The 18,564-nt window shown below is 45.5% G+C and overlaps 1 protein-coding gene and 1 long non-coding RNA gene across 17 annotated transcripts in view; both read right to left on the reverse strand.

Annotated features, from left to right (window-relative positions):
* Window positions 1-18,564, reverse strand: part of NFIA (nuclear factor I A) — a 231,301-nt gene that overhangs the window by 82,900 nt on the left and 129,837 nt on the right. The gene's annotated exons all lie outside the window — the stretch shown is intronic.
* Window positions 1,622-9,611, reverse strand: LOC128072800 (uncharacterized). Of its 2 annotated transcripts, none has more exons than XR_008202447.1 (3): window positions 8,998-9,611; window positions 8,197-8,303; window positions 1,622-8,047 (listed from the first exon to the last, which is right to left on the reverse strand). It is a non-coding gene; the product is annotated as an uncharacterized LOC128072800 (long non-coding RNA). The 2 variants fall into 2 exon arrangements; XR_008202446.1 differs by having other exon boundaries at window positions 8,197-8,288; window positions 8,998-9,608.

The following is an 18,564-nucleotide window of genomic DNA, read 5'->3' on the forward strand; positions in this document are numbered from 1 at the left end:
TTCCTCAATCTGCAAACAAGGTTTTTATTTACAGCAAGAGAATAAATTTTTTCCCTACTTCAAATGAGAAAATGCTCCTACAAGTTTTTATTTTTCCTTATTTTCCACTTAGAAAGAGCTCTCGGATAATTGTAAATGCCTTTGCCTCATCTGCTTTGTATTTTGCTGCAATAAAGGTGATGACTACATCATTCTGCTTTTTAGAGACGGTTGCTGGCCCTACACAGTTTGCTCATTGACAATTTCCCGAGTATTTTTAATATGAAGACCTACTTTTCATATGCTGCAGCAGACCTGCCTATTGAATTAAATGATCTGTGAATTAAAAATAATTCTCTTAGGTCTTCACTGAAACCACTCATGTGCCTAAAATTAAGCATATGCTTAAGTGCCTTGCTGGATGGGGGCCAGGACGCTTACTACTCCGCAGAGCCCTTCGCAGGGAAGCCAGTCTATGCTATGTAACTTCTCACACTGTGCTCATCATGACGGTATCTGAGCAACTTCCAGAAGTGCATTCAGCAGTACTACGAACATCTGTCACGTGTTGTTTTTTTCACCATGTACCATACTGGCCCTGCTCCGGTGTCCACTTTCAGCTGCATCTCCCAGGCAGGTTCCTAGCACACGACGAGTGAAGGTGAGATTTAAATAGGTAGAAATAAATCCCAGCTACGGTAAGTCCACTGGCTTATTTTTAAAGGGAAAGCCCAGAGCCCTTTGTAATCGTGCAGTGAAAACTGTGGCATGGCTACCCCCCCCACCTGAATTTAGCAAGCCCAGGCAAAACCAGACGTGAAAATGCAGCAGAACAGCTTTCAATACACTCCACCTCTCAGGGCCCCCCTGTGTATGAGAAAAATTGATTAAGTTAGCTTGGACCTGGTAACTCCTATTATTCATAACATCTGATTTTGCTGAGTGTACCAAAAATGTCTGCTTATTTCTGTAGGAACATTTCTTATGTGCGCTCACGCAATAGCAATCATTAAACAACAGCAGCTAACTAGAGTGGTTAGATTTTCATCCGTCAGTGCTGAAAATAAACATTTCACAAATGAAAGGTGAATTTCACAATTCTGCCACTTGCTGTTTACTTATAAACATTAGGAAATCAGGGACTCGTTTTGCCAATCATTTATAATGCCTTGGTACCCACAGAAGCGATGCCCTTGGCTAAGAGCTGTGTCTTGAACTCATTCTGATGGATGGTTGCTCTCTGAATTTGCAGTTCGGTAGAACTCCATGAAAGTTTAAAGATTTGCCTGTATGGCTCAGATTGCAAAATCCAGGCCTGAGACTGCAGGTTTTGCTGAGCAGAGATAACAGTGCAAGAAGAGAACGAGAGAATCGTGATAAAGAAGCTAGACAAGTCAAAGAAGAACGGCTGGGTGCTAGCAGGATTGACAAAATATGGAAAGAAAACATTCTGCGCCTATTAACAAAGGTCAAAATGCAAATCCATATCAATTTGCTTGTGCTACTTCACTCTGAGTGAAAAAAATATAGGTAAAGTCAAGCAATTACATATGCAGATGTGAGCACTAAAGAGCTCCTTTACTGAAAAGATGATTAAACATCTTGAAAGCTTGCAAGATTTACTTCTCATACAGCACTTTACTGGAAAGTGTGCACGGTGATACTTTACTAAATATCCCAAAGATAGGATGTGGAAATTGCTGCATGTGATCTGGTTATCTCTACAGTTTTGTGTGGCAGTCACGTTTTGGTAGGAGAGCAGGTGTTCAAAATGAGGCTGAGAGAATTTTTACTCACGTTATAACAAACTACCAGAGCCCATTCACTGAAATTCTGGGTATAAATTAAGACACCTGGGTAGCCGAGGCAGCCCTGACTCAGCAAAGCAGCTGCAGCATGCGCTTCATTTTATTCCCGTGTTTGACTAAAGCACGAGCTTATCCGGGCTGACAAAGAAAGATGGGCTGACAAAGCCAGGCGGGTACTTTAGGATATTGTTGAATCTTTGCTTTCAACTCTAGTCTTGTCCCGCAGGAGTTACGTCATCACACAAGACCTCACTTTGGCTCCTGAGGATGGGTTTTTTCTTTTGCCCAAGAAAAAGCCGGGGCAAAAAATCCAGTCTCCCAAGACCAAGCTGAGTCAAGCAGATCAGGATACCGGCTAACAGGCACACGGCACTACCCAAGAACACATTTGATATAGTGTACAAATACCATACAACACAGTCGTAGCAAGTAAAACATGAAAGCCATCTTTATACAGCTTGATGACTGCTTTAATTGGGAAGAAAATTCATAATGCGATTTACATATTCTTTTAGATCCCAGTAAAAGAGCCAGAAGAAAAGGCTTGAATTGCTGGAGCCTAATTCTGATCTCAAAGAAATTTTAAACAAGTCCTTCTACACTGATCAAATGAAGTTTCACCTAATTTTCTCCTAATTTACTCTGGCAGAGGAGACATCAGGATTAGGACTTGTTGTCTAATGCTATTTGTTTTGAATTATTAAGCAAACATTCCTATTTCAATGAGTAAACGTGTACAAAGGCAACTAACCTTCGTCCTAAAATCTAGTTTACAGGGAGAGTATTGTCTGCCTTCCCAATTAATGCTGCAAAAAGGAGTCTCAGACGTTGATCGACCAATCAAGAGCTTGTGTTATAGCTTGAGAAAATCATGACTGATGCAATTACTTTTATGTAGAAGATCTGAATATGGTCTACAGGTTAAAGTTCGCTGCGTTATTGTTTCTTAATTGAATATCAGAAGATGTTTGGTGCTCAAGGTATTATTGTTATTTAATCAGCAGGTCTCTTTGTGTAATCCCACAATATTATTTTCATTACAAAACAGTCAGATCGCACCATAAATATGCAAGGCATTTTCTAAAGAGAGATACAGCTGGTTTCCAGAAACCCGAAATTAAAGAATAATGGGGAAGGGCTAAGCCTTGGAAAATGAAAAAGTCCAAATCCCGTCACTCCTCTTCCTCTACAGTCCAAAGAACAACGCACAAAGCTTTGGAGAACGGCTTTTTGGGAAACCAATTCATTGTCAGTAGTTCGAAATTACACAACAAGTTCCCCAAACCAGCAGCAAAACAATTTCTAAAGCCTTTTTACGTTTGGCATCTCAAGATACGAAGCCATCTTAAAACCTTAAAATAGTAATAATCAATTAGAGACTCAAGCCTATTATCTTAACCAAATGCCTGATTAAAAGAAAAGCCCTCTCTGCTCAAAGTGCAACTCGATTCCTTTTGGTTTTATCCTCTATCTAGATAATCCCATGTTTCACAAACAATGTGGAGCAATAGTATTGATTAGAAAATTAATGTCTGTATCACACAGCACACGCAGGCCTTGAGAGAGAGGACGTTATCAGAGGGAACCTGGATCACCCCGAGGAGTCCCAGAAGATCAGTTCTTCCACAGCAGCACTGGGGAGGAGTGTGTGAGTGACAGTCCTAATCTGCATTCCGCAGCAGACAGCAAAAGACAGAATACATATACGTCGATCAAGGCCTTCGTAACATTAATACTCTGTTTAATTGGGAGGAGAGTTCATTAAGCATGGGCTGACCAGGCCACTGCAGCCACAGGGTCTGCACTCCTTCAAGAAGCACAGCCCTGGGCATGGTGAGGTGTCCATGTGCACACCCAGGGAGCAGGATGCACTCACTTTGGGATATGCCCATGTGCACACACACATTCTTGCATGCATCCACCTCCCTGCTCCCTGCAGGGCAAGTGGAGGGGCTGGGGGCACCCCAGCAGTGAGCAGCCCAAGCATTCGTGCTGTTTGTTCCGTATTCGAAACGCTGCGGGGAGTGAAGCCTGCAGGGCTCGGTCTGAGCTCTCACCCATCCGCCTCAGATGGAAGTGGCACCCGTGGTACGAAAGGTAGCTGTAACCAAATCTGCATTTGCTAACAGATAGAGATCTCTTCCATATATAGATCTCCAGAGCCGGCATAAGAGCCTCGTTTAATGGCTTTGTAGCAAATACGTTCCTCAAATTTGTACAGGACAAACCTTTAGTGGTAGATTATACTACATTTTTAATACATGGACTTTTCGTAGAAGAGTTAAGCACGACATAATACACTAATGGTGGATCCGAAACCCCTCTTTCTTCCCCATCAAACACTCCCACTTGTATTTCAGCTTGTTATTTCTGATTTAATTTTAACGCCACAGCAACAGCTGACCTTGGACAAATGACACATTTTCCTAGGAAATAACCAGCCCTCTCGGCACGCCGGCTCTGTTCTCCCCAGCTCACCTACCTGGTGCTGGCAGAGGATTTAGGAAGCACCAGAACTTTCTTTGTGGCCATGGCAGAATGGATTAGACCGTCCAGGGCATGTCGTGTCAGTACAATAGAGGAACACTTTTAAGACTTTAAAGTCATGTAATACAATTCTAGGCTGGATCTTTCTTGTTAAAAAAAGTAGAATGGGAGTGATTGAAAGAGAAAAGGGCCAATATTTGACAACAGAAATCAGCATAACCTCCTAACAGCGGCAGTCATGGATGACTGCCCTTTGACCCGGGGAGATTATGTGGGATTTCAATGACAACAGCTGGAAGTGAGCATGTGAGAATAGAGAACACAGATCTGAGGCCTCCTACAAAAGACTGCACAATCCCTGCCCAGATCAGAGTGTTGATTAGAAATTGTTTCCTGGTCCTGGCTTAATAGAGTGTGATAATGAAAGTTTTGTTAACCCTTCACAGTATGCAAAACCACTGCTAAATTATTTGCCTTTTTTTTTTTTTTTTTTTTAAGATAAATGGTCTGTATGTAGCAGACAGGAAGACTGGGAGCTGCTGCTGGCTTCCTCTGCCTGGTGCTGCTGCTCAGCCCTGCTCGGTCTGCATGCTGTGCAATGCCTGCACCGGGTCCACCCGCACGTAAGGATGGGTGTTACGGATGAGAAGGGGAACCCACGTGCAGCGTCTCACTGTGCACAGCCTTTCACGCTCACGGCATTTTGGAATCCTTAATAATAGCACCACCTCATTATTATTTCAGTATGTGTCATCTGGGCTGCAAATTAATAAAGGCGGACCTGAGCAAATGTGGTGCCAGCCTGGCTGTGTCACCAGCACCACCTGCACGGGTCCACAGCAGCCTCAGCTCTTAGGAGAAGCAGCTCATTTTATATCTAAGTACAGAGATACTGGAATTAATGGCAACTTATTACTCTTAATGAACCGATCACAGATTGGAATCAATCATGTCAGGCTTTGCCCAAGCAGAGGACACAAGGATAGCTCTTATCCCTGGAAGATAATGGTCTTGAAACACTGAAAGCCCTTCAAGTTCATGTTTAAGGACCTCGCACAATGGAAATCTTTCCAAGATCGATGAGATGTGGTGTGGTTTTCATTTCTGATGACTCCTAACATCGTAGGGTACTTTTCGAAACTCATCTGGGTGAGAAGTCAGTTAAATGCAATTTTTTGATATAACGATAAAAACTAAGAATCTCTATCTCCACCATATACTCAATCTGATAAATAAACTAAATGCATTAATACCGATAGGGGCCTATAGTTTGAAAAACAACAGATGTCTTAAATTAGCATATTTCTGTTTCAGGTCTTCAATCCAAAAAGCAAATATTAAAGAAAAGAAGAAAAATCATTACAAATGGTCATACCCATTTGGCAGCTTTTATAGTAATGTGCTCTTCAAAAGCCTTCCGAAGTAAGAGAGATGAGATCTAACTGGGATGATCATTATGGAATATTTATGGCATCCAACAACAAAAAGAATAATAAAAAGAAAGGCTTGCTTCCTCGAAATAATAACACAGAGTTATTTCTCTTGATGTTTTCACATCAGCCCCAATTCCAAGACCAATGACTGCACGTGCTCTGTTCCCTGTCCTCACTCCTCTTGCTCCCACCCAAGCATCAGCTGCAGTTTTCCCAGCCGGGTTCTGTCTGTGGATTTGCAGGGAGCTGCTCACAGAAGTGAGGGTTTGTAGGAAACAGTGCTGTGAGCACATGCCCCAAGCACAACCCGCAGCTCTTCACACCAAAGGATGAGTGCCATGTCATGTATGGCATAACAGTGCAATGCGTGCTCGCTTTTGTGCTAGTTCAAATGAGAATTTGTTCTAGAGCATTAATACTGCAACTACTGCTGCTGATGCTGAGTAAAACGTCAGGGTGACAATAAATGTAAAGATATCTAAAAACTGGTGTGGAATACTTGGGTATTCAGACTAATCACGGACTGAAATAAGCGCATTTGTTTCAAATCCTGTTTATAGCACCGCAGCCCTTCCCTCCCTTAAATCTCCCTCTTAACCATAGTGATGTTTATTGAATACCTGTCATTTCTCCAGCAGCATGTGCCAGCAGCGGCTCACCAGTGCCAGGCTGCATGAAAACCCTTCTGTCTCCTATTCTCCAAGGGGCTCCCTTAGATCAACCACTCACCATACCCAATACGCTGAAACCCATAAATTTGCAGATACAGCAGTCAAAATTCTTAACAGGAAAGTGCACCCATTTTGCCCAGTGTAGCATACTGAAATATCACATGGTGAGAAGCATTTCTCACCATGTGTAAACTGTCAATTTGATTTGAAATTAAAATTTTTGATTAACATGAGCATTTCTGAGCCTCCCGCTGGCAGCAGCCCTATTGCTGAAAAGTGACATGATTTGTGACACACATGCTGTACAGAAGCCCCATGCCAGCAATTGTTAAACCCATTTTCATTCTGCTTTAATACGGTATGACACTCAGGAAAATAATTTTAATATTTAGGAGAAAGAGGGTGAAGGCTTAAGGAGCGAAGTCCTTTATGGGTGGAATGCGGGATTAGGGCAGTATGGCAAGCAGCATGGAGGACTCCATGTCTCACAAGGCACATCGCCTCTCAGCAATGGGACCATCTGCAGGAGGCTAAGAAAGGTCCGTAGGAAAGCACAAAGCCTTCTCTCAAATCCAGTTGATATTTCAAGCACAGCATGAGGTGCTCTCCACCTATGCATGAATGCTGAGATGCTTCTGCGCGGGGAAATGCTGTGACTTCAGTGATTAAACCCTCGGACGGGAGGTAGGGTTGCCTGGTTTCCACAGGGCCTGTTATTTTTCCACATTTATCACTTCCCCCAGCAAGTACCAGCAGTCCCTAGCATCTACACGGCAACTCACTCATAGAAGAGGAAAGTTTTGTGCCTATTACAACTTTTGAGCCGAGGAATCTCCCTCTTCGTAAGCGTAGCGGGAAGATTTCTGCTAAGCAGTACCAAGAGAACACAAGAACTGGGGCACTTCTGCAGCAGCAGCTTTTACAGCAGAGATAGACTCATGCAGAAGACAAGAGTTCAGTGGGGATTTTCATGAACGTAAGCCTGTGTCACTGTTGCAAGCTGCTGACTCAACTGTGTCACCTGCCTGTTTCTCAGAGTGGATCTTTTTTTTCCAGTAACATCGTGTTCTGGGGAAGTTTATCAAGAAACAAGTATCACGAACAGTCATTCTGAGCAGCAGAACAGCTTTGATAAGTGTCGACACGCATCTGACTTTTCTGCTAGCTCCTAGCGCTGCTCATCACATTAAACACTCAGCTCTGCTGGACTCTGCTCCTAGTAAACACAGAGCCATTCCTAATTGCCAGAGTTCGGAGAGGAAAAAAACGTAGGATTTTAAAAATAATACTAGATGGTGAAATGAAATACCAGCGTGATTCAGATGCAGTGGAAGCATTCAGTCCTGAGCAGAAAGCCGTGGGCTCGTTTATGTTAATAACAACCTGAGAATTCAATCTGCATGAAAGATGTGGTCCTCAATAAAGCCATGATATATAGTGATTGTAAGTATGTAGATTCTTTCAAATAAGTCTGAAGTTTAAACAAGCGTTCTGTATAAACACCTAGTTTTAATTAGTATATTGCCAAGAAATTATACAACTCAACTCAGTGATGCTGTAATTATTTGGGGATCCATAAAGCCCTCCCTCGGAGGTGGCAGCTAGCTGTGTCCTCCACATGCTCCGCAGACGTGCACAGCTCAGAGCCGAGCCCAGGGAGCCTGAACCCCTGCGGACACAGAATGGGAGGTTTATAAAAAGTGGTGCAATTTTTTAATTCTGACAGCACGTGGAAGAATTCTCCACGAGGAGGTGGAGGGGCTGGGGCCGGTGAGGGCAGCAGCTATCCTGTGCTGTGCCAGGTGATGGGACACAAACCTGGCTCTGCATCAGCTGTTTCCTCGCTTTCTCCCTTCCTGGCACCCCTCTGTCTTCACACCAACACTCTCAGAAAAGACTGTGGCTGGACACTGCAATAATAGAAGCTGAAGAAATATCTGCTGAAGATTAGATAGCACGAAAGCAAATCAAAAATAAGGGCTCTGGGCATGGATGTAAGTCATGGGATCAGCCAGCTCTGTCTTTCCGCATGGGCTTTCCTTTCCCTCAGAACTGCTTCTTGCACCTTATCTGCTGACAACACCAGTGAGCAAACTTTCATCCACAATAAAATCTATGCAAATGGTACTGCTCTATTTACTTATTGTTCTTTCCCTTGTACCGCTGGGAGTTTTCTCTGCGGAAGGCTCTTTTACTCCTCACACAGCACTACAACCTCCTGGCTTAGATAACTTTTGGTCCCAGGAAGGCTGACCTCCACCAGGCTGCACGCTTGTTGTCCTTGTGGCCCAAGAAGAACTGAATTTCTGGCAGCCACAGTATGACAACACACATAGCTCCCAAAGTTGTGAGCAAAAAATGAAGGATTTAGAAAAGAGATCCCAAAATCCTATCCCGAATAGAGTCTATCTCAAATAGAGTCAAATCCTAGGCAGCCGAGGAGCCTATACAAACCTAGAAGCAACACAAGCCCTCCAGTGGGGATCCAGGCTCTCCTGCCTCGATCTTGATCTGCTCTGAACTACACCAGACCTCTGTCTTCTCCAGTACTGAGGAAGCCTCACAGACCCATCAGCCAGGGAGAGATGAACTCAGCCTTGGGCAGGTGAATAGGCTTACAGAAGCAGTGTTGCATTAGTGGGTATGATGTCCCCCAGGCACAGCCCACAGCAGCAGGGTCAGTCTGGTGACTGGAGACTGGTGGATGTGAGTGCTCTGCACAGACGACATTCTCTTTCTGTTTTATTCTCAGTTTGTGTTTTGTAGGGCAGGATGCCCTGTCTACATTCCTTCGCAGATGGAGAATGGACATTTATTAACAAGTACTCGGGCGGATGGCCCAAAACTCTAGACTCCTGGCATGGAGCTGTACTAAGAGAGGGCCAGTGACCCCCATTTGTGTTTACTGTACTTCTACAGACACATGTTGGTGTGATAGGGGCATTCACTTTCTCAGGTTCAGGCCAAGGTCAGGCCAGAACATGGACCAAATTTATTTTCTCTGTCTCTCTGTGTAAACTGCTCGGGCTGTAGCCCAAAGAGGGCCCCTGAGTTCATTCGCTGTGAGTGCATTTTGAGGGATTCGAGACTGACACAGCAAACAGAAGGGCTGGAGAAGGACCTTCTCCCTCCATAACTAGCTTCATGTGCTGATCCTATGCACTGCAGTCAGGCTGGTTCTATGGGAGGTGCCTCCAGGGGTGACATGGCAGAGGTGGGATACCTTGCCTCTCAGACCCTCTGACTCCTCCTCAGCAATCAGTCTCGCGTGGCATGGTGTGATGTGCAGGAATGCACAAACGTGGCAGTGGGGAGGAATCCCTGTGTCAGGCATCCTATCAGTATGGATTTTGGACAATCTGAAGACAGTACAGGGATTACAACTTCAGATTTGGATCATGCTTACCAGCCTGGATCATCTTCCCTGGATCAGCCATCAGGTGTGTCCTAACAGCATTCTGCTTGCAAATGCCACACCATGACTGGCTGTACATGAAAGGCAGAACCTTTGCTGGTTAGCAGCAGTTGAGCAGGAAGAAAGAATGGAAGTGGAAAAGGAATTTCACTCAGAAGGACCTTTACATTAAACTAAAGCAACTCAGGTAAAAAGAAAAGCCATCCTTTATGGTTTATAATGCATAAACAGCCATTTCTTTTCCATTCCTTCTTTGCTTGCATTACTGAAATACAGAAATAAAGGCAAAAATAATGATGGATGGATTCTGGACGACTCAAAGTTCAATTCAGGATGGATGCGATCCCAACATTTCAGATTCTTATCTCATCGCAATTGGAATAGCTGAACCTCTCTTGTCTGCAGAATTAGGCGAGACATCCTGTGAGAATGAGCTCTTTTTCACAGCAGTTTAGTCCCCAGACGCATAAAAGAATGAAAACAAGAAACGGAACAGAACATTTTTACTTTTGAGTAATGGCTGCATACGGGCCGTTTAGAACAAGGCTTCACTGGAAGAGTTGAGGAGGAAGTTCATCCTGCCAGTATGCCCATCCCTAGATGCATTCTTCCACAGAGCACATAAACACTTCTCTAAAAAGATAATTTATCTCAGTAACTCCCATTCTGCAGAAGGGAAAAACAGACAAGAAAGCACAAGTGGGTGGTACTTAGACTGTCCACCCTTCTACCCTGAAGAAATCATCCAATACCACTACGTGCCCTGCTGGACCCTGCTTTCTCTTGCAGCCTCAGTCCTTTTCTGCCTGCTCCAAGCTTGTTGGGATGTGTGGGTGAGCGGTGAGGGCTTTCTCTAGCAGCAGTCTCAGGTCCAGAGAAATTACAGGATGAGCCTGAAACATCTCTGTTTAAACTACCCCGAGGTTCAACACAGAAAGAGAGGAACTCCCAGAAGACCGAGCATCTCTGCTGATTATAGAGGGAGAGCCTGGATTTTAGTTCACAGCTGCTGCCTCATTTTAATGCCTCTGTGATGTGGGGGTGAAATCCAAGCCTCAGAAGTTCAGATACTATGTTAGCACAGGCCTAAAAAAAATTGCCTTGCTCCTTGTATCTTGTCATAGGCAATGTCTCCTGACATGCCATGCTTCTGTATCCTTACATTTATATCTCACTGCTGTTTGGTTTATAATTCAGAAAACTGTGAACTACTACAAGTATTGCTGAGTTATCCTTGTGTTCCTGTCCTTCATCTGGTTCATTTGCAGGAGGGAATAATGATCTGTCACCAAGGTAAATTCATTACCCAGCAGATAATGCCACAGTGTTTCTGCTGCCCATTTCACAGTAAGACATTCTTTTTCAATGATGTTGCATCTCTGTTCTCGTGGGAACAGTTTACGGCTGACATAGCAATAGTAGTAATAACAACTTACATTTATATTGTACACAGGATGATCTTTACTTCTGTCTCCTTCTAACAGTGGAGGCTCCCAGTCCTACTGCAAATGCATCATTCATGGCTGTGACAGGCACAAATCTAGATTCACTAATACGGGGCTGCCTCATTCCTCAGCCCTTTGCTCAGGTTGTCATTTCTTTTCCAGACCTTTTTATTTTGTGCTCTGGAATTGTTTTAAATTGAGTTGTGGACTGCTACCACACCACTGCTGTAAGTCTGTAAATCTGTGGGGTTCCCCTCTTGCCTCCAACCCCCGGCCGCTGCAGTCCATCACGCTGCTGCCCGTTCTCTGCAGCTTCTTCCCTCTTCCCTTCCTCCTGCAGCTCAAACTACGCCATGGTCTGCTGTACAGTGAAATTGGCTCCCCTCTGCACGGCGCAGGGGACAGGGCTAGCTCTCTGCATTCTGCTATTGGAAATTTCCTAAAAGCAAATTCCCCTTTTTTTTAAGGACTTTGAGGTAGAACATGTGGGAAAATTGCAGGTGGTCCGCACTGCAAAGCTGGTCAGGTGGGGACACCCCCCCCACTCCAGCAGGCTCTCAGATGGGCATGCAGCTGTCAAAGAGCCTTCTGTTACAGAAGGAAAAAACTAACAGGGACAGAGCCTGAGTTCTTTGTGAGAGTGCTGCAAGGTACATAAGAAGCATTCCTCTGCTAAGATCTTAAGAAATGCCAGCAAAGGGTTTGGCCCACAGAAAGATGGTGTCAACATCCTTGTGCCTGGTTGAGCACCGGCAAGGAGCTACCCAGCTCACCCAGCCAGGCATTGCACGGCCTGGGTCACTTCAGCACTGCAGCATCTTGGGGAAAGGGGCAGTGCTGGCTGGGTGCCTGGTGGGACCCACAGGCAGGGGTAGGGGCCCAGCCTCCTGCTCAGAGCCCAGAGCACAAAGGAAGAACATTTGGATTCCCTCTGGCAGCCCTGCCTTCTCCTTGTGCCTTCAGAGCGAGGTGCTGGCTGTGTGTGATGGCGTGCCTTGCAGAGGATCCTTTTGCTTCAAGTATGAGTGAGGGAGAACGGGAGGTAATGATGAGAGACACTCTAAAATGATTACATTAATTGAGTCTTATGAAAATGGAAAACAATGGCAGCATGCAAAACAAAAAACACTATCACCACGTACATCTCTTGTTTACTAAAAGTGCTTCACTGAACTACAGATTTACTCCGGGACACAGCAGGAAACTTTTCTCCTTTAAATTTAATCAGCGTGTTGGGCTTTGTGGGTTTTGTGTTTTTTTTTTTTCCCTTTCAGAGAAAAACACCAGCGATCAGATCTGTGCTTCCCATCCACTCCTCAGCACAGTGCCTGGAGGTGATAGTGTGAACTTGCTCAAGAATGTGAAGGCATTTTATAAATCATTTGGTTTCAGCAGGAGGGGGAGAAGAGGAGAAGGCAGAGGGATGGTATAGTTTACACACTTCAGCATTTTCTTCAGTTGCAACAGTGGTTAACAAAGAAATGAAACAGACGACGTGAAATGCACGTAGCGAGCAGCACCTCTAATCAACCAGCACCTTTCTACCACTTTGCAACCAAAACTAGCCCAACTCAGAATAAAGTTGTCCAACTGAAGCTGTGGCACTGACGGAGGGGAAAAGGGAGCCGAGCTGAGCAATGCAAAGTGCTGTAAACAACTCGCAGTGCTCGCTGTGCGCGAGATAACGGCAGCAACCGGAGCGCGGCTCCGAGCGTGGCTCCGAGTGGGGCTCCTCACCTCGCCTCCCTCTGCCGCGCACTGCGCTGCTCCTGGGAAGTACGTGTGCACCACTGCAAATAAAAGTCTCCTTGCTTTCCCAGGAACAGATCTGGTATTTTTCCATTCCGCTCACACCGCAGCCAGGCTTCAGAGGGGATTTCATTCTCCGTCTAAACTTTCTCTCTGCTTCCTATCTAGCAACAATTACAGCTAAAAAGTAGTAACTGCAATTAAAGAGATAGTGTCTGATTAGCTACAGAGGAGATGAGGCTTTTCCTGGGAGCTTGGTCTCACAGCAGTGCCTGTCTATGACAGTAACAGTGATCCCACTTACGGCTTCACTTTCTGCTCCTCACTGGGACGTCATGGCTCATATTGACAACTTATGGTTAATGAAACAAAGGCTACTTGGAAACCACCTGACGTAGCCATGAATCTGCAGTATATGCATGAAGTGTTTAGAGTGTACAAGTTGTATGTGAGCACAAGGGTTGGAATCCTTTAAAAGGAAAATCACATTGTGATAGACCTGCAAAAACAGGTATGATTCACCCAGGCACTGCAACACACACAGAAACCAGAGGAAAGGGTGAAATAACCACATACGTTCTCATAGTGAATGCCTGTATTTGGGAAGGACTCGAGTCAACAGAATACCTCCTGCTGGGGTCAGGCAGCCAGAACAAAAGAGCACGGGACTTTAGTGAGAAAGCATGACTGCTCCTGCACTGTGCTTTTGAGCACGGCCACAGGACCAGCCTTGGGTTTAGGTGCGATGGCCCCTGCTATAACTGAGGGAAGTGTGGAAGTAGGCAGAGATAAGGAGTGTCCTAAGGGCCAGGCTGGCAGGGACCCGAGATGTGTGGAGCTGAACCCCACAAGGTGTCAGCCTCAAAGTGCTGCATTCAGCCCTTCCGCAGCTTTCCCAGGGAAAGAGCCAGCGCTGCGCTAGTTCCCCTGCACAGCACAGCCCCAAGCACAAGTTTTTTTTACATCCAGTGGTCTGACCACAGAGGGCAATGCTTTGGCTAAGGCGGGGCGGCCGCAGGCCGTCAGAGCAGATTCTGCTGCTGGGATGCTGAGTGTAGAGCTCCCATTCACTGCCGGAGCCGAGTGGCACCGCTGCACAGAGATGCTACCTAAATAGATGTCAAGTAATGAATGCTTCGGGTAAGCGACTGATTTCAGAGTGTGCTTTCATCCACAGTCCCTGTATTTATAGTTCAAGCCTTTTCAATTAATACGCACACCCTATAAGAATTAAACTACTAATTATCACATTTTACCCTGGTTCACAGAACTTTCATCAGATCTAGTAAATGAAATCACGAGTTCAGCAGAAGAAGCTTTACTGCGCCAAATTATGTCAAGGGTATATCATATTGATAATAAAAGATCACTTGTTGGAAGCCTAACCTAGAAGGTTGGGGAGGCGTAAAAAGTTCACATTTTGGATCATGCTGCTCTGGCGTGGGCGTTTTGTGTTTTTTTTTTTTTTTCTTGGTTATTGTGGAAGGCAATTTTCCTGCAAGTAAAATTTTCCCTTTGTCTTACATTACAGGCATTAGGAAATTCTTACATCGAAAGACAAATAGGTAGGTTCAGGGTTTTGTTTTGACAGTCACGCCTTGGCATCGCATATTCTGTCTCTTCCCACAAATAAACTTCCTTCTCCACTGGAAAGAAAATTAATATGAGGCCCACACCACAAATAAACTCCTTTCCCTAAGTGCCCAGCCTCTTGGTGGGCAGGCGTGGTATTCAGAAGCATCCTCCATCCAGCCTGTGGTCCGCTCAGGCGGTAGCAATTACCGTCCCAACCCAACTCACAGCTCTTAATTAAGCAGCAAACCTCTCCAGAAGACCTATGAAAAAATGGGTTGCAGTGAAAACTGGGAGGACCGCAGCCAGCCCTGAGGCACCGCGCAGAGCTGGCACTGCAGGCAGGGGATCAACTGGGGCACAAAAAGCCTGGGCCCCACAGCACCGGGGAGGGGAACACTCCTCACCACGGCACGGCAGCTTCCCAGGGGGAGCTCCTGGCCAGCCCACATCCATGCTGCCCTCAGCATGGCCCTTGCTGTTATCTTGTGGATAAATATACGCGGAGAGGAATGGAATGGAGCAACAGAGTACAAATATATTTTGAAACGACTGAGAATAATTGTGGCTGTATTTATGCACCTTATCCACTGGAAAGGTTCACTGCCTTTTTCCTGTACACACATATGTTGAAATAAAAATATAAACCCTGGCTACATTTTTATTCGTCCTTTCCTTTGCAGCACTCTGCCACTCTGAGCGTAATGAACGTTTCATGTCTTTCAAGCACTGCTTTGTCATGCTATAAGCATTCATTTCATGCTTTGAATATTTCCTGTCATACTCGCCTTGGAAGATTTTTTTTTTGTGGGAATGCTTTGCTTGTGAAGGTTAATGGCTAGCAGCAGTGAAAACTGAAGCCCTCTGTCAATCCTTCGGTCTCAGACACTGCAGGTCACTGATGAGAAACTCTCCCCTTGGCCCAGTGAGGCTGCAGAGCTGACCCTGGCTGACTACCGCCTATCTTGCCGACTGACAGCCAACACCCTTCGCTGTTGCCATCACAGAGTCCCCTCAAGAGAGTGCCAGCTCCTGATAAGCAAGCTGAATCCCGAGCCCAGCTGAGCACCTGCTAAATCCTGGAAATGGTGAAGTACTGCCTGACAATCTGGATCACAAAACCATTTGACTTTGTGCATGACTCTCAATAAAAATACGGTGATAGAGATTAAAACGGTGCTTTTTTTTCTAGTTATTCAGATGCTTGTCCTCAAAAGTCATGAAACTAGCTGGAAAATAGAGTTGAATGCTGGTCTATTATTAAATTGTACTTCTAGCTCTTGTTGGAGTCTATCTGCAATGAAATAGAACAAAAAAATGCAAAACTAAATTACATGGAAGATAATTTTATAACCAAGCACGTCCACTCTTGTTTCCTTGGGAAATGCCAGCATTCAGAGCTGCCCACATGCAGCACCTCTACACGGTGAGGACATAAAGGTGGGACCTAACCAGACCTTCCTTTTTCGAGCTGGAGGAATCACAGAACGGCTCAGGTTGGAAAGGACCTTAAAGATCATTGAGCTCCCACCAGCTTGGGCTGCCCCAAGCCCCATCCAACCCAGCCTTGAGCACCTCCAGGGATGGGGCACCCACTCTCCTCTGGGCAGCAGTGCCACAATCTCACTGCCCCCAGAGTAAAGAATTCCTTCCTAACATCTAAGCTAAATCTCCCCTCTTTCAATGTAAAGCTATTCCCCGTTATTCTATCCTATCTGTCAAGCTGTGCCTCCAAAGCAGGCAGGACAGACCAACCCCAGCACGGCCCCGCTGCTCCGCCACAGCCTCAGGCCCAGACAACGTGCTGCTCCCAGCTCACCACCCATCTCTGAGGGTGCAAATCCGCTCAGAATTTGGTCCCGGCATTTTGCAAAGGTGCAAACAAGCTGACATCACCAGGAGCTTTCGGTTCGTCGCCAGCTATGAGATTCCATATTGAAAATGCTAAGGGCTTTTTTTTTTTTAAGCTTTTTCTGAAGCAAAGTTAATTTTAGATTAGTCCCTCAGGCTGTGATAACTCTCCAGTGTTGCTCTGTAAACAAGAGAGGAGAGTCTTCCCGCATTTATAACACGCGGATGCAAATGATTCTATGAAGAAGAGCACTAATAAAAGCTGCTGTTACTGTACTATCCTGTGTGCAGCTCCCACTGGCAGAAAACTTTCTCGGTGTGGCTCAGTTTGGTGCTGCACGAGGTGTTTCAGGAATGCCAGCCACTCCAGATGACGGTACCAGACCCAGCACCGTGTGCTCAGAGAACAACCCCTGCCCTGCTCTGTCCAGGTGGCTGGTCACTCAGACAGCGACAGATTTGGCTGTAGGAGGAACTGGAGCTACCACTAAAGCTACAATGTAGACGAGCGGTTGGGGTAACCACAAAGCATAGCTGTGTTCTCTGCGCAGGGCAGCCTCAGAGGAGAGTTTGAATGGCAGCTTTGCATCCTTGAGCTCCCAACCCACAGCCTCAGTGGCTGCTGGCTGCAGCCCTCTTGCTGCGTGAAGCAAAAACACCAGATTTGGGGACCAGAAGAGAGCCTATAGGAAGGGGCTCTGCAGCCCAGCAGCTAGGGCAGAGGCAGTTCCCCAAGTAGCTGCTGCATTTTCCAAGCTTCACACAGTCCCCTGCTGCTCAAGCTGTGCCAGGCCTGCCCAGGCTGCACCTACAGAAGGAAAGGAAACTGCTCTTTGCAAACTGCTCTTTGCACATTCCCACTGCTGCCTCTGCCTTCCCCTCCTGCTGGAGGAGCAGCATTTCTTCCTTAATTCTTTTAGGCACGGGAAAGTAAGCATGTACCTAAACCCTTTTTGTGAGGTTTTATACCTGAGTCCAGCCCTACTTACGTGAAGAATTCACAGATGATATTTACAAGTCCGGTGTAATTACTGCAGGGTTGAAAAACGAGTTCTGTGAGTTACGGTACATCATTGTTTTTCTTGTTTTTCTTTCTTTTTTTTTTTTTTTAATGTTACAAAGAACAATGTGCCTTTCATTTCCTGCAGTGCCGTTAAGGTACTTGTAGCTCAAAGCAGCAAGAATACATTAAAACTAAAAAGCATTTGGTCTGAGCATTAAACATTTTTATTTTTCAGATAAATGCCTCTCCCTCTACAGAAATTGTTTGAGCCGTGAATTTGGCACACGGTCGTAATCAGCTGTAATAATGAATGCTATGCTGTCTCTCTCACTTGAAACGGGAGAATTTACCAACTTCTTTAAAAAGAACTTGCTAATCTACAATTAAAGTGGTGTGCTCCCGACTCTGAGTTACCGAATCGCAGTAACACATGCTCCAGAAACATCACTTGTCTGCAGCGGATGACGCAGCGTTCCTCTGCTGCACGCAGCATTAATTCTGCAGTGCCACCACTCCGCACTGCCACCAGGTACAGCAGTGACACGGCCCTGTGCAGGCTGTGCCCTTCCCCAGCTCCAAACCCCTATCGAAGCAGAGCAGGATCTGATTTGTCGTACCACGGTCACAAACATCCCCTGTTGCAGACAGAGAGACTGAGAAGTTCTTCACAGAAGTAATCCTGCTTACAAAAAAGAAAACCTATCCGATAGCCGTTGCCACCACGACTGAAAGGAAGAATAAAAGCCTAAGAGAGAGCCCATGGCTGAGCCCAGTGCTGAGCCTGAGATTCAGTTGCTGCTGATCCCCAGGCAGGCAGTCCCTTCACTACAGCACACTGCCCATTTTGTCATCCTCGATTCACTGAAAAACAGTTTGTTCCTAAAAGATGACCCCAAACCAGTGCATTTAATGAGCTCTTAAAATCGATTTTTCTTTTTAATTTTTTTTTTTTTTTTTTTTTGATTGGGAGAATTGCAAAATCACTTTGCGGTGCCAACTGAAATGAAGCTTTTACATACCATTAGGCAACTACAAAAGTGGGGAATTTTCCACGCGGGTGTTCCACCCAGCTGGTCAGAAAAAAAAATAAAATCATTTGAGCAAAGTATCAGGGCACCTGACCCCGCTCCTGCCTTTCAAATGAAGCACCC

Source organism: Tympanuchus pallidicinctus, unplaced genomic scaffold (assembly GCF_026119805.1).
Source record: "Tympanuchus pallidicinctus isolate F22 unplaced genomic scaffold, pur_lepc_1.0 scaffold7, whole genome shotgun sequence".
NCBI classification, from domain to species: Eukaryota; Metazoa; Chordata; class Aves; order Galliformes; family Phasianidae; genus Tympanuchus; species Tympanuchus pallidicinctus.